This window comes from Bufo bufo, chromosome 6 (genome assembly GCF_905171765.1).
Source record: "Bufo bufo chromosome 6, aBufBuf1.1, whole genome shotgun sequence".
In the NCBI taxonomy this organism is placed as follows: Eukaryota; Metazoa; Chordata; class Amphibia; order Anura; family Bufonidae; genus Bufo; species Bufo bufo.
The window spans coordinates 10379694-10403928 of record NC_053394.1 but is presented as its reverse complement, the minus strand read 5'-3'; the positions used below and the strand labels follow the sequence as shown (position 1 = coordinate 10403928).

The following is a 24235-nucleotide window of genomic DNA, read 5'->3' as shown; positions in this document are numbered from 1 at the left end:
TGAATTAACACATGTGGAATTATATACATAACAAACAAGTGTGAAACAACTGAAAATATGTCATATTCTAGGTTCTTCAAAGTAGCCACCTTTTGCTTTGATTACTGCTTTGCACACTCTTGGCATTCTCTTGATGAGCTTCAAGAGGTAGTCCCCTGAAATGGTCTTCACTTCACAGGTGTGCCCTGTCAGGTTTAATAAGTGGGATTTCTTGCCTTATAAATGGGGTTGGGACCATCAGTTGCGTTGAGGAGAAGTCAGGTGGATACACAGCTGATAGTCCTACTGAATAGACTGTTAGAATTTGTATTATGGCAAGAAAAAAGCAGCTGAGTAAAGAAAAACGAGTGGCCATCATTACTTTAAGAAATGAAGGTCAGTCAGTCAGCCGAAAAATTGGGAACCCAATTCGCCGCTAACCGTGATCAACATGGTAGGCGCAGAAAAGAACATCGTAAGTTGATAGAGAAGATATCCAACTGGATCGAAGACATCACGGGGACGTGCGACATGGTGGAGCAGTATGTGTGCACACGCCTACACAAACTGACTGATAGTTTTGCCCCCTTCAACTTCTGGGTCTCCAAATTGGGCACAAGGCCTGAGCTTGTCCTGTATGCCTTGGAGGTGCTGGCCTGCCCTGCAGCCAGTGTACTCTCTGAACGTGTTTTTAGCACGGCTGGAGGGGGTTATCACAGGTTATATTTCCCAATGTTTTGGGGTGTACCCTAACTTAAACAAAAAAAAAATTAAAATTAAAACAAGAAACCAGTGTAGGCTCCCTCCTCCTCTTCCACCGCCACATCCACCCCCTCCTTAACCTCCTACTCCATATGGACTTTCTCCTCCTAGATCAAGATTAGTATTTTTAATTTTTACGTATTTTATGTTATTTTAAGTCATTTCCCTATCCACATTTGTTTGCAGAGCACTTGTCATGCTCTTAACCACATTTTGCTGCCATTTACAGCCCTCAAGCTCTTTCTATGACTTTTTTAGAGCCATTTTAGTGCTCCAAAGTTCGGGTCCCCATTGACTTCAATGGGGTTCGGGGTCAAGTTCGGGTCCCAAACTCGAACTTTTTTGTGAAGTTCGGCCAAACCTGTTGAACCCGAACATCCAGGTGTCCGCTCAACTCTAGTCACTACTTTTATTTTCACATTGAAATCAGTTTTCAAAAATGAATTCTACACGGCTGGATAAACCCTTAACAGAGAGCCCACATGAGATCCCAAAATTAATGCAGACCTCCAGACCAGATCTCAAAATTAATCCAGATTCCAGATCACCCCCCAGCATCTCCCCTCATGTACTGAGCACCCCCAGCATCTCCCCTCATGTACTGAGCACCCCCAGCATCTCCCCTCATGTACTGAGCACCCCCAGCATCTCCCCTCATATACTGAGCCCCCCCCCAGCATCTCCCCTCATATACTGAGCCCCCCCCAGCATCTCCCCTCATGTACTGAGCACCCCCCAGCATCTCCCCTCATGTACTGAGCACCCCCCAGCATCTCCCCTCATGTACTGAGCACCCCCCAGCATCTCCCCTCATGTACTGAGCACCCCCCAGCATCTCCCCTCATGTACTGAGCCCCCCCCAGCATCTCCCCTCATGTACTGAGCACCTCCCAGCATCTCCCCTCATGTACTGAGCACCCCCAGCATCTCCCCTCATACACTGAGCACCCCCAGCATCTCCCCTTATGTACTGAGCACCCCCCAGCATCTCCCCTCATGTACTGAGCACCCCCAGCATCTCCCCTCATATACTGAGCACCCCCCCCCCCAGCATCTCCCCTCATACACTGAGCACCTATAGTGTCCCACTACGTGATAGTGGGCACCGCAAACATGCCTCCATTTAGTACTTCTTCTTCTGTCATATTCTCCCATGTCACAATGTGATTCTTCATGTAAGCTCCTTTACACAGGCCTAGTCAGGGTGCATTACACTTGTTTCTCCACAAGATGGGGCAGTGTCAGTGCATATACAGTACAGACCAAAAGTTTGGACACACCTTTTCATTCAGAGTTTTCTTTATTTTCATGACTATGAAAATTGTAGATTCACACTGAAGGCATCAAAACTATGAATTAACACATGTGGAATTATATACATAACAAACAAGTGTGAAACAACTGAAAATATGTCATATTCTAGGTTCTTCAAAGTAGCCACCTTTTGCTTTGATTACTGCTTTGCACACTCTTGGCATTCTCTTGATGAGCTTCAAGAGGTAGTCCCCTGAAATGGTTTTCACTTCACAGGTGTGCCCTGTCAGGTTTAATAAGTGGGATTTCTTGCCTTATAAATGGGGTTGGGACCATCAGTTGCGTTGAGGAGAAGTCAGGTGGATACACAGCTGATAGTCCTACTGAATAGACTGTTAGAATTTGTATTATGGCAAGAAAAAAGCAGCTAAGTAAAGAAAAACGAGTGGCCATCATTACTTTAAGAAATGAAGGTCAGTCAGTCAGCCGAAAAATTGGGAAAACTTGGGCTATTTGACCATAAAGGAGAGTGATGGGGTGCTGCGCCAGATGACCTGGCCTCCACAGTCACCGGACCTGAACCCAATCGAGATGGTTTGGGGTGAGCTGGACCGCAGAGTGAAGGCAAAAGGGCCAACAAGTGCTAAGCATATCTGGGAACTCCTTCAAGACTGTTGGAAGACCATTTCAGGGGACTACCTCTTGAAGCTCATCAAGAGAATATCAAGAGTGTGCAAAGCAGTAATCAAAGCAAAAGGTGGCTACTTTGAAGAACCTAGAATATGACATATTTTCAGTTGTTTCACACTTGTTTGTTATGTATATAATTCCACATGTGTTAATTCATAGCTTTGATGCCTTCATAGTCATGAAAATAAAGAAAACTCTTTGAATGAGAAGGTGTGTCCAAACTTTTGGTCTGTACTGTACAGGGAGTGCAGAATTATTAGGCAAATGAGTATTTTGACCACATCATCCTCTTTATGCATGTTGTCTTACTCCAAGCTGTATAGGCTCGAAAGCCTACTACCAATTAAGCATATTAGGTGATGTGCATCTCTGTAATGAGAAGGGGTGTGGTCTAATGACATCAACACCCTATATTAGGTGTGCATAATTATTAGGCAACTTCCTTTGGCAAAATGACTTGACAGGCTCAGAAAAGTAAAAAATAGTGAGATATCTTGCAGAGGGATGCAGCACTCTTAAAATTGCAAAGCTTCTGAAGCGTGATCATCGAACAATCAAGCGTTTCATTCGAAATAGTCAACAGGGTCGCAAGAAGCGTGTGGAAAAACCAAGGCGCAAAATAACTGCCCATGAACTGAGAAAAGTCAAGCGTGCAGCTGCCAAGATGCCACTTGCCACCAGTTTGGCCATATTTCAGAGCTGCAACATCACTGGAGTGCCCAAAAGCACAAGGTGTGCAATACTCAGAGACATGGCCAAGGTAAGAAAGGCTGAAAGACGACCACCACTGAACAAGACACACAAGCTGAAACGTCAAGACTGGGCCAAGAAATATCTCAAGACTGATTTTTCTAAGGTTTTATGGACTGATGAAATGAGAGTGAGTCTTGATGGGCCAGATGGATGGGCCCGTGGCTGGATTGGTAAAGGCCAGAGAGCTCCAGTCCGACTCAGACGCCAGCAAGGTGGAGGTGGAGTACTGGTTTGGGCTTGTGGGACCTTTTCGGGTTGAGGATGGAGTCAAGCTCAACTCCCAGTCCTACTGCCAGTTTCTGGAAGACACCTTCTTCAAGCAGTGGTACAGGAAGAAGTCTGCATCCTTCAAGAAAAACATGATTTTCATGCAGGACAATGCTCCATCACACGCGTCCAAGTACTCCACAGCGTGGCTGGCAAGAAAGGGTATAAAAGAAGAAAATCTAATGACATGGCCTCCTTGTTCACCTGATCTGAACCCCATTGAGAACCTGTGGTCCATAATCAAATGTGAGATTTACAAGGAGGGAAAACAGTACACCTCTCTGAACAGTGTCTGGGAGGCTGTGGTTGCTGCTGCACGCAATGTTGATGGTGAACAGATCAAAACACTGACAGAATCCATGGATGGCAGGCTTTTGAGTGTCCTTGCAAAGAAAGGTGGCTATATTGGTCACCGATTTGTTTTTGTTTTGTTTTTGAATGTCAGAAATGTATATTTGTGAATGTTGAGATGTTATATTGGTTTCACTGGTAAAAATAAATAAATAATTGAAATGGGTATATATTTGTTTTTTGTTAAGTTGCCTAATAATTATGCACAGTAATAGTCACCTGCACACACAGATATCCCCCTAAAATAGCTAAAACTAAAAACAAACTAAAAACTACTTCCAAAAATATTCAGCTTTGATATTAATGAGTTTTTTGGGTTCATTGAGAACATGGTTGTTGTTCAATAATAAAATTAATCCTCAAAAATACAACTTGCCTAATAATTCTGCACTCCCTGTATATAGCTTAGCTCAGACCTAAGTTAGGCAGTTGAGTTCAGAGTTCAGTTCAGTGCAGAGTAGAGCTGAGAACAGTCCAGTTCACTCATGAAGCTTAGTCAGAAAGCAGCAGCCATGTAGCTGAATATCTGGAGGGAGGCTTAGTCACAGCCTCTCTGCTCTGTCCCTGTCGGCTTCACAGTCCAGGGTTAAGGCCTGCAATCATTCTACCTAGAGGTGAGCTGTAAGTTTGAGTTGTCTGACATGGCTTTCTCTGTGGAGCAGATGATAGTTATGATCCAGGAGAGAATTGAGTTGTGGGACACTCGTTCAGAATTGTACCACGACCGTGTCCACAAGGATAGGTCATGGTGCGAAGTTGCTGAAATCCTTATGCCGGACGAGTGGGCAAAGGGTCATAACGAGTGGCCAAAGTCCATAAAAGGATTAGTAAACTTATATTTTAATATTTCTAGATTAATTTTTAATTGAAATTAAATTGGGTTAAGGTTTACTAGCATGTGCGGCATGCTCAGAGAAGTTTGCAATCTTCTCTGAGCATCCTGCACGTGCTAGACACTACATGCATGTTCACTAGATCAAACTGACATCCTCTTTCTTTTTTTTTTTTTTTTATCTCCTAACAAAAAAGCAAAATAATTTTTTATTAATTTTAGTTTTTTATTTAAATCACAGTAAAAAATCTTAAGACCCGATGGCATTCCTGCCGGGATCAATTCCGCCGCGAAGAAACAGCACGTCAAAGCAAAAGTGGCGATAGCGGTGGAAAGAAAAAGAAACCGTATCTCTACACACAGAAACTACTATTTTTGAAGCCGATCTTTGAGATGAGACCGTAAATTGGAATATTGTTGATTTTTGGGATTATACATTTACTAATTGCCAATCCACATAAATATATTTCTAATAATTTTATTCTCTTATAAAGGACCGTCGACAGCCTCGAAGATGAGCCCGCAGCAAGCCAACAGTCTGCAGAAAGCATTCTAGTGATGTCACCACAGGAGCCCTCCTCTCCATCTCACACTCCACCAATGGCTGTAATACCACCACCAGAGATATGAACACCCGAGGTCCCACATCCACAGGCAGACATTACCACAAGGGGTTCAAAAAGGAAAGCCTGTTTCCGGTTCAAGTACTCGAGACCTGATTGATTGTCAGGTTCTTGAGTATTTATCCCGATACAAGCCAGAAACTCCAGAGGACAGCATTGTGCTGGGCCTGGGGCCTTTCTTACAAAGGGTACCCAAATCCAGACAGCATATGTGCGTGTCTTCCTTGACAGCTGTTTTGGAGATATTTGCAGGCCCAACTATGCCAATGAGAGTGTTTAACTTCCTCAATGATGCTCGGAAACAATTGCATCAGCCTGTCCAAGTGCTACACGGGTCTTCCAGCATCCCACTACCTCCTCTTCGTACCAGTATTCGTACTCTCGGGACCTTTATGACTTATGAATGATGTATTTTTATTTTTTTCAGTTATACATTTTTTGGGGATAACCTCAAAAAAAATTTTTTTATGTTTTGTTTTGGTTTATTCAGAAAAGGTATAGTCAAAAAAGGTATATTACCATGTGTTAGAATAGCACAGTGGTGGAACAGATATGGAACGGGTGCCAGAGGTGGCACTTAGTGCCCATGTGGGTTTTGGGTTTGCCATTTGTGTGTGTGTGTGTATATACAGTACAGACCAAAAGTTTGGACACACCTTTTCATTCAAAGAGTTTTCTTTATTTTCATGACTATGAAAATTGTAGATTCACACTGAAGGCATCAAAACTATGAATTAACACATGTGGAATTATATACATAACAAACAAGTGGGAAACAACTGAAAATATGTAATATTCTAGGTTCTTCAAAGTAGCCACCTTTTTGCTTTGATTACTGCTTTGCACACTCTTGGCATTCTCTTGATGAGCTTCAAGAGGTAGTCCCCTGAAATGGTCTTCCAACAGTCTTGAAGGAGTTCCCAGAGATGCTTAGCACTTGTTGGCCCTTTTGCCTTCACTCTGCGGTCCAGCTCACCCCAAACCATCTCGATTGGGTTCAGGTCCGGTGACTGTGGAGGCCAGGTCATCTGGCGCAGCACCCCATCACTCTCCTTCATGGTCAAATAGCCCTTACACAGCCTGGAGGTGTGTTTGGGGTCATTGTCCTGTTGAAAAATAAATGATGGTCCAACTAAACGCAAACCGGATGGAATAGCATGCCGCTGCAAGATCCTGTGGTAGCCATGCTGGTTCAGTATGCCTTCAATTTTGAATAAATTCCCAACAGTGTCACCAGCAAAGCACCCCCACACCATCACACCTCCTCCTCCATGCTTCACGGTGGGAACCAGGCATGTAGAGTTCATCCGTTCACCTTTTCTGCGTCGCACAAAGACACGGTGGTTAGAACCAAAGATCTCAAATTTGGACTCATCAGACCAAAGCACAGATTTCCACTGGTCTAATGTCCATTCCTTGTGTTCTTTAGCCCAAACAAGTCTCTTCTGCTTGTTGCCTGTCCTTAGCAGTGGTTTCCTAGCAGATTTTCTACCATGAAGGCCTGATTCACACACAGTCTCCTCTTAACAGTTGTTCTAGAGATGTGTCTGCTGCTAGAACTCTGTGTGGCATTGACCTGGTCTCTAATCTGAGCTGCTGTCAACCTGCGATTTCTGAGGCTGGTGACTCGGATGAACTTATCCTCCACAGCAGAGGTGACTCTTGGTCTTCCTTTCCTGGGGCGGTCCGCATGTGAGCCAGTTTCTTTGTAGCGCTTGATGGTTTTTGTGACTGCACTTGGGGACACTTTCAAAGTTTTCCCAATTTTTCGGCTGACTGACTGACCTTCATTTCTTAAAGTTATGATGGCCACTCGTTTTTCTTTACTTAGCTGCTTTTTTCTTGCCATAATACAAATTCTAACAGTCTATTCAGTAGGACTATCAGCTGTGTATCCACCTGACTTCTCCACAACGCAACTGATGGTCCCAACCCCATTTATAAGGCAAGAAATCCCACTTATTAAACCTGACAGGGCACACCTGTGGAGTGAAAACCATTTCAGGGAACGACCTCTTGAAGCTCATCAAGAGAATGCCAAGAGTGTGCAAAGCAGTAATCAAAGCAAAAGGTGGCTACTTTGAAGAACCTAGAATATGACATATTTTCAGTTGTTTCACACTTGTTTGTTATGTATATAATTCCACATGTGTTAATTCATAGTTTTGATGCCTTCAGTGTGAATCTACAATTTTCATAGTCATGAAAATAAAGAAAACTCTTTGAATGAGAAGGTGTGTCCAAACTTTTGGTCTGTATATAATATACATACAATGTATTTTTCAAATGAGGTATTATTTTTTTTTAAAAACCATTAATTAAAAATTTAAATGTTTTTCAAAATAACCTTAGCTAGCAAGCCCACATTAAGGGTTCTCATTGTCTTGCAAGTCCCTAATCTAATCTAACAATATGGGAACTAACTAACTATAACCCAAGTTTTATCTACGACGTGATAATGAACCCTTCTCTACTAATGAAGTAATCAGCAAAGAGTTCTCGAACTACTAGTCCAGCAGATCCAGGTCTTCCATGCGGATTATGGTCTAATCCAACAGATGTGATTGTCGGAGAAGGGGCCACTTCAGTTTCGGAGGGTGCATCATGAAAAAAATCACACAAGCCTGTATCACCAGGGTGGCATTTTGCGGACTCATTTGCAAGGATGACATGAACACTCCATTTATTGGACAGTATTCCAAAAGCACATTCAACATATCGACGTGCACATGGCAGACGATAATTAAATACGTGCTTTCGGTCATCCAAATCGCATCTAGGAAAAGGTCGCATTACATGTGGAGATAACGCAAACCCTTCGTCAGCCACGATTACAAATGGAGCGGCTGAAGCAGAAGATTCGGGTAGTCAGTTGAGCTCTGGCAAGGATAGTTGGTTGGCGTGAAGCTGTTCACCCATTCTAGAAGAACAGAAGATGCGGGCGTCTGCTGTCCTTCCATAGGCCCCAATATCAACAATAATAAATCTATAATTACTGTCAACAGCACTATAGAAAAATATTGTTTGAAATTAAAATATTAGGACCCTGAGTGAGGCGGTTTTCTTAACACGTATGTGTTTGCCATCCAATGCCCCTATGCAGTTTGGAAACTGCACAGATTGATAAAACCCATCAGCAATTCTAAGCCAATCTTCTGCCTTGGGTTGGGGCATCACCGCATCTCTGAGTTGCTGCCAGATAAGTTGACATGTGTGACAAACGATCCCAGGTATAGTTGAGATTCCCAGCAGAGACTGCTGGTATTCAGGGAAACACGGGAAGAGTAATACCTTTTACTCACCCTTGGCCCCTTTACCCAATCTTGACCCATAATAAACAACACCGACAGCTGTGTCACTTTATTGCTGGGTGGTGATCGGCCATAGCTTCTTTATTAAAGCGGAAAACCTTAATTAACCATAATATCTGAGCAGTATGCCAAACGCTGGACTCCCAGCAGGCAAGTTAAACCGTAATCATCAGAGCGGTATGCCCACCGCTGGACTCCTAGCGGGCAAGTACGCCATCTGCTCCCACCAAATCTCCGCTGTACTCAAATGCCGCCAGCTGTGACTTCATAAACTCAACCAGAATTCACAGCTCTCAAAAGCCAAAATCATCGGAGCGATATCCAAACTGCTGGACTCCCAGCGGGGGCTCTGAAGAATAGAAAAAACTAATCAGAATAACCAAATATCCATAACTGATCATAACCATGCACCATGACCCGCCTCTCAAGAATAACCGCAAAGGGAGGGAGGGCCAATCTGCTTCCACTTGCAAGAGGAAGTGACCGGAACAGGGGAGGGGTATATGTGACCTTCAGGATTCCTGCACCGCCCCCATCCTGTCTAAGGAGGATCCCCAGTGAATGAACTCTTAATGGCCCCCTAATCTGCCACCTATTTAACCATTAACATGTCGGGGCCAGCTCCCTAAATGCCCTAGGGGGGAATGGTGAGGACCATTAGTCCCTAAGCACCCTCCCTATACAGTTGAGCACTTGCCAGACTGCTGGTATTCAGGCAAACACAGGAGGGGGTACCACCTTTTACTCACCCTTGGCCCCTTTACCCAACCTTGACCCATAACAAACAACACCGACAGCTGTGTCATTTTATTGCTGGGTGGTGACCGGCCACAGCTTCTTTATTAAAACGGCAAACCTTAATAAACCATAATATCGGAGCAGTATGCCAAACGCTGGACTCCCATCGGGCAAGTTGTACCGTAATCATGAGAGTGGTATGCCCACCGCTGGATTCCCAGCGGGCAAGTACGCCATCTGCTCCCACCATATCTCCGCTGTACTCAAATGCCGCCACGGAGGAGACCCGTTCTCCCAACAGGGCTCCGACCACCACCCAGCAGAACAGAGTCTGTTTAAACCTTTCTTACAGGCTTGAAAAGGAATTGTCCCGACTAACAACCGGAAGACGCCATCAGGTCCCATTAAAAACTAATGCCAATAAGAAAACGGGTTGATCAAAAAAGAGGGGTGTAGATACCCGTGATGAGAACATAATCCAACCCCATTTAAAAATACTAGTCAGACCACACATGGAGGACTGTGTACAGTTCTGGTTTCCCATGAACAAGCAGACATAGCAGAGCTAGAGAGGGTTCAGAAGAAGGCATCGAAAGTAATGACTGGAATGAGGGAACCACAGAACCCTGAAAGATTATCAAAAGTAGGATTATTCACTTTAAAAATATACGACTGAGGGGGGGTCTAAATACTATGTATAAATATATCAGGGGTCAGTACAGAGATATCTCCCATCATCTATTTATCCCCAGGACTGTGACGAGGGGACATCCTCTGTGTCTGGAGGAAAGAAGGTTTGTACACAAACATAGAAGAGGATTCTTTACGGCAAGGACAGTGAGACTATGGAGCTCTCTGCCTGAGGAGGTGGTGATGATGAGTTCACCAAAAATTCAAGAGGGGCCTGGATGTATTTCTGAAGTGTAACAATGGTACAGGCTATAGCTACTAGAGAGGGGTCGTTGAGGACTGTAACCACTACACTATATAGCTGCAACTATACGAACTACCGCCCCTTGATCTATACCTTTGTATTGTATTCCTAATGCCTTAACATATATGGCCCAGAACAACCCACCTGGGAGATTAACACCAACTTCCTGAAAAAGACAGGGATCATCATATGTAAGGACACATGAGGTCGTGAGCTCCGAAATAGACAAGGGGCATTACCTCAGCGTGGGACACCAGCATCACCGCGCCCCTGGTGAAACTCTTTACCAACCACCTACCGGAAGAAGTTATGACCACCTGAATTCCCGGATCCCTTTACAAAAGACTTCCACCTCTCGACAAACAAAAAACGCCCACCGGGCCTGTGGTCCTCTCTCCGAACCGCACAGAAGATATACAAAAGGCCAACCATCAAACCGCTGAACGCCACGAACAGGGCCGTCTTTACCAAGGGGCAAAAGGGGCAGCTTCCCCGGGCCCAGTTGCTCCTGGGGGGCCCAAGGCAGCAGCCTCTTGAGCCCTGCTAGCCACTGCCCCGGGTGTCAGGCTGTCAGCTACACAGGGGGTGCTGCCATGCCATGCCTGCCGGCACTGAGTCCAGGCATCGTACTGTGTTAGAGCTGTGAATGTGATCTAGGACCTTAGATGACATCACCATGTGACCAGTAACCTAGCAATATTACTGGTCACATGGCTATGAGGTCATCACAGGTCCTACCAGGAGTGTTGCAGAAGTTAACTGTGGAGCTTTTTTGTGTGAAGATTACATCAGAAAAAGGTGACAGGGCTGTTATGTTAATATACTGTAAACTACTGTATAATGGGGTGCTGTATACTGTGTGGGGGCCTGTATACTGTGGGGGCCCGTATACTGTGGGGGTGTCTGTATACTGTGGGGGGGTCTGTATACTGTGGGGGGGGTGTATACTGTGGGGGGGCCTGTATACTGTGGGGGGGGGCCTGTATACTGTGGAGTGCTATACTGCTGTACTGTATACTGCGGGGGTCTGTATACTGTATACTGTGGGTGCTGTATAGTGTGGAGTGCTATACTGCTGTACTGTATAGTGTGGGGGGCTGTATTGTGTATAGTTTGGGGTGCTGTATACGGTGAGGTGCTATACTGCTGTGTTGTATACTGTGAGGTGTTGTACACTGTGGGCTGCTATACTGCTCCACTATATACTGTGGGGTACTGTATAGTGTGAGGTGCTATACTGCTGTACTGTATAGTGTGGGGGGCTGTATCGTGTATAGTTTGGGGTGCTGTATACGGTGAGGTGCTATACTGTGGGGTGCTATACTGCTCTACAATATACTAAGGGGTACTGTATACTGTGGGGTACTGTATAGTGTGGGGTGCTATACTGCATACTGTGTGGTGCTAAATACTATAGGGTGCTATACTGCATACTGTGGGTTGCTGTATACTATAGGGTGCTATACTGCATACTGTGGGGTGCTGGGGTGCACTGGAACACTAGGGTGAGCCGAGCCCTGGTCTCCTTCCTGCAGAGCGGTGCTCACTTCCAGCCTGAGCCCAGCTGCCCAGAGCACTGATCCTGAGCCGCTGGAGTCTTCAGAACTGGAAGTATTTACAGTCATTCACTGTACTCTACCAGATGTGTGGATTTTTTGTGTGTGTGTGTTGTGGTGGAGGGAGTGATTGCCTGCTAGGTTGTGGGAAGGCGGGATCCAGGGGGCCCAAGTAAATTTTTGCCCAGGGTCCAATCAATATTAAAGACGGCCCCGGCCACGAACCTGGAAGAAAAAAACAATTAGCCCGAGAAGCAACACACAGAGGATCGTATAACTAGCCACAAAATACCTATATTTCATCCAAAAGATTTTTTTGATTTTTTATTATTATTATTTATTTATTTATTTGAAAGACCAAGGTAAACTGTAAAACCACAGAGGGAAACCACGCTGTGGGAAAAGGAATTGAAGCCCCACCATAGGTAAATCATAAACAAATACCCAACTAACCGGCCAGACCGGACCGAAATCGGGCGGAGGGGAGGTACACACCCCTTTAAAATTTACTGGATTGTCATGTGTAGACGGACCCCAATCCCAAGAGACTATTACCCCGTAAGAAAACCTGGGATAACACCCCCACAACCAGTGCGGCCTCGAATGAAGAGACAAACACCCCGGATGAAATATCAATCAGCTAGAACAGAAGGCTGAAGGAGACGAGACATGACTTTCCAAAGTAAATACTCCCTAACTACGGCCGTATCGCCTACCGTACAATGGAACGATACATGCAAAATGATACTTGGAGGGTCAGCATGCCGACCTGTGAAGACCCGTCAAGAGGACCAGTCAAAGTGTCTGACCTGCCTCAAAACCTAGATCTGAACGGGGAATGAAAGGTTGCAGTTTTACAGGTTTTGCAGGTTCCATGAATTGTGTTTGTACCTCTTTAAGGCTCTACCCTGAGCAACGTCTACGAACGGACCTGGCTATCCGCTTCCGGCTTACCATCTGATTATACCTGCGACTACTGATCCTGCAATATCCACCCAACTAGGGGCAGCCCAGCTTCATACAATCCCTGCGACTGCTGCGTCCCAATACCGCCCTCTTGGCGACCAGCCCAGCTGTACTAGAATAAAGTCACTTACATCGTGTACATCTCCCTTAAATTCGTCCCTACTGAATCCCACCGAACTTTAACTCCTGTAACACTGGACATGAGGCAATTGAAATACCACCAAGCTAAAAGTTTGTGACGGGATTTGAAAATAGTAAATATACAAATTTAATCTCCATTTCTGAAATGTTTCTGTCAGGATTCAAACTCCCAACCTTGTGTACTAGAGCAAGAATGTTAACCACTACAAAAGAGGGATTTTTTTACTGCGCCCAGCCCCCGTATATATGAACAAACCCTGCCATATATGCCAGTATTGAAAGTCCAAATAGAACAAATTCATGTTTGTTTGTTTTTTGTATGACACACACACGGCCTAGTGCCCAAGGTAGGTGCACAACAGGCAGTACTACTTTACACAGGAAAGCACCCGAATATACCACTCCCTTATACACTCCTATGTTTATTATATTTTATTTCATTTATTTATGTATTTATTTTTTTAATTCTTTAACCACAGGCCTCCGTCAATATGTGAAATAACCACGTCATCTCATGTCATTTTTTATAAAAAAATATTATTTTATTTTTTATAAACATATACCTCTCTCCTGGGCATGAACCAGGGGTGGCTATACTCAAGAAAGGACACTATACCGATGGCTATAGCTGTACGTCGCCAGACTCCTGCTAAAGTAAAACCCAACTCTTCGGATCGTGTGGATGAACAATACTCGAAATTGAACTTTCCGTATATGACAAGTAAAACAACTGGTGAACTTCCGTACAACCAAGTCTGGACTCAACTCATTCCTACACCATACTATGAAGCTACCCATTCGCACCGCCGCGGAGGCATCCCATCTCTAAAAGGGGAATATACAGGGTGGGCCATTTATATGGATACACATTAATAAAATGGGAATGGTTGGTGATATTAACTTCCTGTTTGTGGCACATTAGCATATGTGAGGGGGGAAACTTTTCAAGATGGGCGGTGACCATGGCGGCCATTTTGAATCCAACTTTGGGGTCATCTGAAGGCAATTGTCTATGCTGTGAAGATACGAGATGTGCAGCACCTGAAACTACGGATACTGGAAGCCTGTGCTAGCATTTCTCCTGCGGTGTTGCTATCAGTGTGTGAAGAGTGGGAGAAGAGGGTTGCATTGACAATCCAACACAATGGGCAGCACATTGAACACATTTTATAAGTGGTCAGAAACTTGTAAATAACTCATGAAAGAATAAAGTTACGTTAAAACCAAGCACACCATTGTTTTTCTTGCGAAATTCCCAATAAGTTTGATGTGTCACATGACCCTCTTCCTATTGAAAAAACAAAAGTTGGATTCAAAATGGCCGCCATGGTCACCACCTATCTTGAAAAGTTTCCCCCGTCACATATACTAATGTGCCACAAACAGGAAGTTAATATCACCAACCATTCCCATTTTATTAGGGTGTATCCATATAAATGGCCCACCCTGTAGTACAAACATATGGCGACACTATATATCACAAACATAAAACCTATAGTGTACCATCTATAGAAGGAGCATATAGCGTACTAGATCTATGAGCGGATATAGTACTAAAGTTTCTAACAGGGATATGAACTCACAACCCTGCCCATTAGAGACAATGACCTGATCCAAGCAGCTATAAAGCAGCAAGCTACTGTAAAAGGAGATTATAGGAGTTGTAAACCAAGAACGCTGCACATGAAATTACATTAACACTGAGCTATAAGAATGACTCGGAGGGAATGGGGAAGGTTGTTATCCAGGAGTACCATAGTAATGACTCCATCTCTATACAAGAACCTCCCGCTCCCCAAGCCCCAGTGCATTGGTACTTACCAGGCGTAGTCAGGCATGGTGCCACCGAAGTAGCAGGCACAGGAACCTCATCCTGAAGGGCCGCTCCAGTGACCAGACTGAGAACCCTGGATGGATGGTAGGCACCTGCCTCTTACGGTTTTTGATTGCAACATCAGACCAGACTCCTCAGATGAACCCGACATTCCATCCGAAGACGACGGTGAGCGCCGCCTAGAGGAACTGGAGTGCCTACTTCTACCAGAAACCCTGAAACGGCGACGGGACTGGCAATTGCGGGACCCACTTCAGCCTTGCCTCCTGGCCACCTGCGAGAAGGAGGAAAAAACAAAGAGCCCCTGCTTCTGCGCGCTTGGAGGGGAGGGAGGTATCCCCTTTAAAGGCAATATTATATAGTGCTGTGGCTGTTCGCATGGTGCGGCAGCTCCCGGCCAGTTCTGTGAATAGGCGCGGGGGGGGGGGGGGGGGGGGTATGTGCCAGAGGAGAGCCGATAATGCTCATAAATGAGCCAGCCAACCCTTACCCTCCACATGAAAACTCGCCAGGAGGCCCTTGAGGCTGCATCTCCCGCGGAAACTTGGAGTGGACAGAGCAAACGGAAAGGAACATACCTCACCAATTTTGCTTCCACTTGCAAGAGGAAGTGACCGGAACCGGGGAGGGGTATATGTAACCTTCAGGATTCCTGCACCACCTCATCCTGTCTAAGGTGAATTAACCCTTAATGGCCCCATAATCTGCCACCTATTTAACCATTAACGTGACGGTGCCAGCTCCCTAAATGCCCTAGGGGAAAAAGGGGGGAATGGGGAGGACCATCAGTCCCTAAGCACCCTCCCTATACAGTTGGGCGCTTGCCATATTCATAATGCAAGGAGGCAAAAGAGTTCCCAGTTGTAAGGAACCTGTGAAGAGAGAAAATACATTTACATGTATATACAAGTAAAATCGGCATCGGCGTGAGAAAAATCGGCATGTTTGGTACAATCAGTGTTGTGTAGATTGTATTATTGTATTATTTCCCTTATAACATGGTTATAAGGGGAAATAATAGCATTCTTAATACAGAATGATTAGTAAATTAGGGCTGGAGGGGTTATGGATCGTGTGATCGTGTGATGGATCGTGTGATAGACCATGTGATGAGCGCAGTGACGTCACCACAGGTCCTTTATCCAGGTACTGAAGAAAGAAGACAGGAGAGAAGACGGGCTGCGCTAACAAGTGGATTAAGGTGAGTTAAATAATTTTATTAATTTTTTTAACCCCTCCAGCCCTAATTTACTAAGCATTCTGTATTAAGAATGCTATTATTTTCCCTTATAACCATGTTATAAGGGAAAATAATACAATAATACAATCTACACAACACCGATTGTACCAAACATGCAGATTTTTCTCAGGCTCGTGCAAAACGCATTAAAATGTTTTGCACTCGCGCGGAAAAAATTGCACATTTTTCTGCGACGCACCCGCATCTTATCCGGCCCTAAAACATGACGCCCGTGTGAAAGAGGCCTAAGACTTTCATATTTTACAATTCTAGTCTGAGCAGAAGCTTTCTTATCTATTACAAGAGCCTGTATTTCACTGAGGACTTGCATTTCCCTTCCCCCATAGGTATGGGAGATTGTGCTTAATGCCGGACTGTATCAAGAGACTGTTTAATACTTTGGATGTATTGTTATCAGGAATTGTCTTCAGTAAAGTTCCACCCTGGATTTCATCCTTCCTGTCTCAGTCTCAAGTTCCTCAATTAATACTACAGTAAATGGTTGTACCTCCATACAAAAGGTACTGGCGTCACGACTACAAGGGACCTTGCCACAGGCACATTAATACAGACCATCAAGGGCACCTCAAACCACCATCTGGCCTGTGTCCCTTACACCAGAGTGTGCCCCAGAGAATTCCTGTGCCGTTCTCCTCTTCACTTATGCGAGCCTGCCCAGGGACAACGTAACCGTGAGTAACCAGAACTGTACTTACCTCGGCCCACCTATCGCTCACACCGTGACCTCACACATAATTCCCCTGCTAGGTCTGGCATAACGCACACACCCCCCAGCATCTCCTCATGTACTGAGCACCCCCCACCCCTCCCTCATGCTCAGGCTCCAGCTGCCCGACTCCTCCCCAGTTAAAATCCTCCTCCCTCCCTTAGTGCCTTGTCCTCTTCTTACACAGGCCCCGCCTCCTTGCCTGACGCACTCCCGCAGGCCCCGCCTGCTCACTCACACGCTCTGCACAATGGAAGCGCTCATTAGTTGGGTCCTGGCCTTGCTGCTGATCAGCTGTAAACACCAGTGACCGGCGCAGCCTTCTGCTTGTTGAAGCGATGTGCCCCGTGCGGTGGCACCCCTCGCCTGTCTCTAGATATGGCCCTGGTCCTTGTTTTCTGGTGTAGGGTTATGTGAACATATGGAGAAAGATTTTGATGGATTCATGGCTAATGAATGTTATGTCAGCAGTCTGTGCCCACCACCCAGGGGAGGACTGGGAACAAGAAGAGGCCCTGGAGAAAAACTAAAAGTTGCCTCATTTGTGGGAAGGTCTAAATTGACAGAAGGTGGGGCAACAGAAGTAGGCGGGGCCAGCAATACCATCCTGCAGCACAAAATACTACATAAGCAGAACCAAAAACCATACTGCGGCACAAAATACTGCCACCCACCCCACACTATGAAGCTGTATCATTGTACTGAGGACGGCACTATCATTATATTTAGGAGGGCCCCTGCGGCCACTGTAGGGTCTATGGCCAATCCACCCATCCATCAGTCCTGCGGCATCTCTCTCCTCCCACCCAACGGGACCAGCTGCTGTAGTAGCGATGTTCACTCTACTTCATGCAGGCTAAGGCCTCCTTTCTGTCTGCAGCCGTATTGGCCAGTGTATGTGCAGTACTCTATCTTTCCCAGCCTATGGCTTGCCACCATGAGGTACTTAAGGCACCTTCTCTTATGGGAGGGTTACTAAGTGAAAGGTTTTGAAGCTTGATACTGTAGTTCCTGCGAAAATGTTGTTGTTACTCTGTTCTGATTTCCTCTGTTTGACCTCTGCCTGTTGACTGGATTTGACCATCTGCTAGCTGACTTGACCTCAGTTTGATCTCCATATCTATCTGACCTGACCCTTGGACTGACTCTGGGTTGCACAAACCCTGCCTGCCCTGGCGTCGGTCTGTCCCTACCATTTTGCCTGATGTCTTGGTGCTCTAGACAGGCTTTGCCACCTATGAAATGGGACGATTCTAGTAGGTAGCAGCCTGCTGGTTCCCCTTCAGTGGAGTCCAGATCCCTGTATATAGAATAAAGGGCAAATACCAGGGGGCCACTAATATAGTGCCGATATAGGTTACGAATCTTTGCCCCCATCTTGGCTAATGTAGACTTCACAAAACCATTTGTACCATCAATAAATGTGTGACAGATCCATCTGTATAGACCTATATTGCTGGTTCGTCTGTTTGCCTTCATTTCGCTGGATTTCCTGTCCGTAGGCCCCTGTTCGTGTGTTTCCCCAAATACCGAACGGACGGCCACCCAGGAGAGGAGTGTGCTGCTAGTTAACCTAAATGGCCTCATTGTTCACAAAGGACTTGAACTAACTTGAACTCCTGGTCTAATTCGTGGCATTGTGGGATGTTAAATGTCTGTGTATTGAAAAGGGTTCTGACATTGTATGTTTAAATGGGGATTTCTGTTCTGTTGTCCCCACATGTGTATTGGTGATTTCCCTCTGTCTTGAGAGATAATTGGATTACTCCTCGGGTGTCTCCAGGGCAGAGAGGAGGAAACCATGATGCATTGTGGGGATGTATTGTCTCTGTAGTGCTGCATGTCTGTCCTGTGTCACAGTCTCCATTCTGGTCCCCTAGGGGCGTTTCCACCAGATGGGGACCTGCATAAATACGGGCGGGTAGCCCTCAATAAATCATTCCTGCTTGACCCTCAAAAAATAAATAAATAAATAAATAAATGTAACGGACCGTTTCAGCAGACAAGGGGTTAAAATCCGTTTAGGCGATATGCCCCTTTCTGAGAGACAGGCACAGCTACCACAATGCATCATGGTTTCCTCCTCTCTGTCCTGGAGACAACCGAGGAGCAATCCAATTATCTCTCAGGACAAAGGGAAATCGCCAATACACATGTGGAGACAACAGGACAGAAATCACCTTTTAAACACACAATGGGACAATGGCACAATGGGACAATAGAAACACACCCAGCATATTCCTCCCCTCTGTCTATCCACTCAACTATCTCCCAAGCTGACAAGCTATACTTATTATAAATTGTTACAACTTTGTGAGTTTACATTGTCCATACATTTAACTTACATCAATTTAACCAGTATAACCTGGGGATAAACCTATCCAAAATTCACTTGAATAGGTTCAGGGGTTTAAAAGTTAGTATGGGCCATAATCCTGAGGCAAGAGGCTGGTAAACAGGCCTCTCCAAAACCCAGTGGCGAGGTTGGTTTCGCCACACATCTCCCCCTCCCAGGGAAAACTAACCAGGTACCTGACCTCACGGTCAGTACCTGAGTTAGTCTGGCAGTCCACCCACAACCCAATACTGGACCTGTTGAATTTGGTAGCCTGTCTCTGTCCAGTGAGTCCACCAAGGTTATGTTGGTAGCTGATACTCCCGGTCTCTGTGTTGCTCCCTGGCTTGGGGTGGAGGTTGCTTTGTGGGCAGGTATCAGCGGTACTCTGCCCTGGTTGTTGGAGGGGGAGACCGACTGTCTCTACCCCCTGTGCTGTAAGTGCAGAGACCACGGTCCCATCTGCACTGTTGTGGGGCTTACTGTCTCCCCCTGGTGCGTTAAGCTGCCGCTGGGGAGAGGGGGTAATGAGCTCCTCTCCCATACATACTTCCAGCCGCTGGGAGGGCGACCGACCGTCTCCGCTCCCAATACAGTGTCCTGCTGCTGGGGAAAGGAGACTGGGCTCTCTATCCCACTGCTGCCACCAATGTAACGGACCGTTTCAGCAGACAAGGGGTTAAAATCCGTTTAGGCGATATGCTCCTTTCTGAGAGACAGGCACAGCTACTGCAGAACACCCAACTCCCGAACTGGATACAAAATAGCACTCCAAACTGGAACCTCACGAATAGCTGCTAGCAGACGAACAGGAATCAGCTTACACTCCTGGCAATCAGTCTCTAACAGCATACAGTGGATCCCCCCAATAACGAGATAAGGCTCCGTGTTGAGGGTCAAGCAGTGGTCTGAGGTGCTGGCACACCCAGCCTGGTTTTTATTACAGTTGTTGCAAATACAGGTCCGCCAACAGGGAGGTATAAAACAACCAAGCCCATCTGGTGTACACGCCCCTAGGGGACCAGAAGGAAGACTGCGATACAGGACAGATATGTAGCAATTTAGGATACAGACACAACACATCCCCACAATGCATCATGGTTTCCTCCTCTCTGTCCTGGAGACAACCGAGGAGCAATCCAATTATCTCTCAGGACAAAGGGAAATCGTTAATACACATGTGGGAACAACAGGACAGACATCACCATTTAAACACACAATGGGACAATGGCACAATGGGACAATAGAAACACACCCAGCATATTCCTCCCCTCTGTCTATCCACTCAACTATCTCCCAAGCTATACTTATAAATTGTTACAACTTTGTGAGTTTACATTGTCCATACATATAACTTACATCAATTTAACCAGTATAACCTGGGGACAAACCTATCCAAAATTCACTTGAATAGGTTCAGGGGTTTAAAAGTTAGTATGGGCCATAATCCTGAGGCAAGAGGCTGGTAAACAGGCCTCTCCAGAACCCAGTGGCGAGGTTGGTTTCGCCACAAAATGAAAAACTGAAGAGACTGGAACTGTCCAGGTCCGGGAGTCATTGCCTATGTCAGCAGAACACTGAGGGATGAAGTGAGGAAACCCTTAAATTACAGCTCATTGAAGCTAGAAGTGTGGAGTTTAAGCTATGGACTGACCTATTTGGACCCTGTCTGGCTGGGCAACATAGACAAAGATGGACAGCCAGGTTGGCCAAGTTCAAGAATGGGAAATACCACCACAAACCAATAGAACCTGTAAGAGGCCCCATTTATGGGGCATTAGAGGATACAGGGCCTTTCTATTTTATGATCATTGAACACAGCACAACAACACAAGCTTTATTTTGGCCATTCAGTGATGACCTTGAGAAGCCATCCTGAAATATACATATGAAAGATGCAAGACTTAGTCACAAATATGAGATTTCACGCATTTTCACACGTATTCTCGCAGGGTTCACACTGCCCGATATACCTTTCAGTAACAGGTTAATACCTGGGGCTACTTAGGAAGTTTCCACAACAAACTGAGTAACTGACTACCTTTAGATGGATGAAAATTATGCTTACTTACTTTCACTAGATCACCCTGTAGCATAATGCTACGTTCACTTCCCGCCACAGGAAGAAGTTCACCGTCTGTGTCACTGTGGCTGACGGCCCTCGCATAGTTCTTTTGGGATTCCTTACTGATCTGAGGCAAACACTATTCTGTTGTCAGTAGCAAAGATACAACAATCTGCAACAGACCAGGCCACGAGTGTGGTGGCTTTATGTGGGGATTTGCTGGTACTCACAGTTTAGCAGAGTTACCTGGCCCGGCGTGCAGTTGCGGAAAGGAAGGCAGCAGATTCCTATGGGGCACACTCTGGTGGTGAGGGATCTCCTGCCAGATGTTGGTTGAGGTGCCCTTGGTGGTATAGAGTTTAAGGTGCAGGGAAGGCAGGGTCCCTGATGTGGTGACACCAGCATCCTTGGGTGCAAATGATGTGGTAAAAGAAAGAGGAGTCTGTTTGAATAAATAACTGAAACATTTACTAAGAATAACTTGCCTTGAGGTAGATGTACAGATTATTGCAGTGAAAAGTGCTAGTTGTAATCCATTCACAGGACATCACAAATTAGTTGTATCTGTAAGGGCTCTTTTACACAAGCCGATCCCGTGAGTGAAATAGAGAGAAAAACCGCGCTCCGGACAGCAGATACAAGGAGCATTAACATGATTGATAATGCTCTGTGCCTCTCTGATCTTTTTGCTACAAAATCACAGTGAGATAAAGTTGTCACTGTGATTTTGTAGCAAAAAGGTGACAGAGGCACGGAGCATTATCAATCACGTTAACGCAGCGGATTCCACGCACAGCATCCACTCGTGTGAAAGAGCCCGAATTCTAGTAACAGGCTCTTGGTGCGGTATTATTATTATTTTTATTATTAATTATTAAAGCGCCATTCATTCCATAGCGCTGTACATGTGATAAGGGGTGCACATACATAATACAGACAAGTGCACTAATCATAAACAAGACAAGTTACAAACTGGTACAGAAGGAGAGAGGGCACTGCCCGTGAGGGCTTACAATCTACATGGTATGGGAGAAGGACACAGTAGGTGCGGGTGAAGCTGGTCATGGCGGTATAGAGGCAGCGGAGTCACTGGTTGTAGGCTTGTCTGAAGAGGTGGGTTTTCAGGTTTCTTTTGAAGGATTCCAATGTAGGTGAGAGTCTGATATGTTGGGGTAGCGAGTTCCAGAGTATGGGGGATGCGGTATAGACTCTGGTCACACTCAGGCTGTTGTATCTGTAATTCTAGTAACAGGCTCTTGGTGCGGTATAGACTCTGGTCACACTCAGAATGTTGTATCTGTAATCCTAGTAACAGGCTCTTGGTGCGGTATAGATTCTGGTCACACTCAAGCTGTTTTAACTTCAGGCTGACTGTCTATCTTCCAGGTGTGGAGCATACATCAATAAACTTCTGTCTCACATGGCCGGTACATATATCTTGCCTTCCTGGCTTACTCACAATTTCCAATAATCCGTCTACACTGTCCTTTGAGGAATGCAGCGCCAAATACAGCTTGTACTTCACTATAGAGTCTGAACAATCACTAACTCCTATCTCACATTGGGTGCTAATAAAGTCTGCAGGCTGGGGTAATACTGTCACCTCCACTAGTCTCTCCTTATACTCCTCAACACTCTGGTTTTCTGTTATTCCTCTCTTTAGGCTTTACCCTTACAATGCAGAGGGGTAGCTACTTGTCAACTCTCCTTTACTTCTGGGTACAGAAGGCTTAGATTTGGTTAGCCGGCTACTTTGTCTGACTTTGCGGTCTGGCTGTGGCGTCTGACTCGTGTCTGACTTGGGATTAGCTTCCCTTGGCTGCAAACTGAACTTCCACTGACCTGACTGCACTGAACTGCTCTCAACTATACTGCACTTCCTTGACTCCCTTTGCCTGCCTTATCATATATATATTATATATTTATATATTTATTTATTTATTTATTAGTGCCATTGTAGAACACGAGCCTGTTAGAAGAAATTACAGCAATATACATACATGTTATAAAAAAACAAACATTCTGTAAATATCCTTATGTATACAGGGCCCCACTACTATTACGGAGTGGGACACTGCAAGTCCAACTAACTTCTCTTTAGGGAACAGCTCTTATACCAGGTTCCCTTTATACTTGGGGACTGTGTGCTGTAAGCTGTACAGATTTGTACACAGCCCTTGCTCTGAGACTTCAGCAGCTCATGTATGGTGCCCAGCTTCTTCCCCCTCAGCCTGTAGACACTTCTTTGTCTGCCATCCTTTTGCTCAGGGCACTTGCAGACTCTCCTCTTTGCACACAGTAGCAACAGTTCCTGTCCAAGCTCAAAAGCCTTCCCCTGCTGTGTCCCTGAACTTTGGTTCTTGCTGACCGATGGCCCTTAAATACTCTGGCAGCAGGGAGGCACCTAGTCTCTGCTGCCTGCGGCAAAAACTGAAACAGTGCCCCCCATCAATGATAATTTTTTAACCTAACTCATTCCCTTCAGCCCATGGCCCTTTGGCTGCCCCGCCTCTTGCCCCTAGCTGGTGCTGCCTGAGGCGATCACTTCACCTGGTCTCATTGGTGGTGCACCCCTGTCTGGCAGGCTCTGCATGCAGGTAAGGGGCAGCTTCTCTGGGTGTCACAACTGCAGCATCCACCAACCTGGGCTTTATGGTAGAGCAGCCAGAAAGAAGCCTCTCCTCAGTAAGAGAGACATACTTACCAACATCTGTTGGTAAAACCAGGGCATATAAGCCCCATCCCAGGAATGCCCTGGATCAACTTGGGAGTGCCCACTTATGGATGGTGTTTGTGTTAACCCCGCCTATTTTCAGCCTGCAACAATGCAAATTTGACGGGATTGTCTCAAAGAATCGGGACAGTTAGGGTTGACAC

General features: G+C 45.6%; 1 long non-coding RNA gene across 1 annotated transcript; it reads right to left on the bottom strand.

The window, feature by feature from the left end:
- Positions 1-9059: 9059 nt before the first annotated feature.
- Positions 9060-23224, bottom strand: LOC121003507. Its single transcript, XR_005779492.1, has 3 exons — positions 23211-23224; positions 16431-16436; positions 9060-9171 (listed from the first exon to the last, which is right to left on the bottom strand). It is a non-coding gene; the product is annotated as an uncharacterized LOC121003507 (long non-coding RNA).
- Between the last annotated feature and the right edge of the window lie 1011 nt (positions 23225-24235).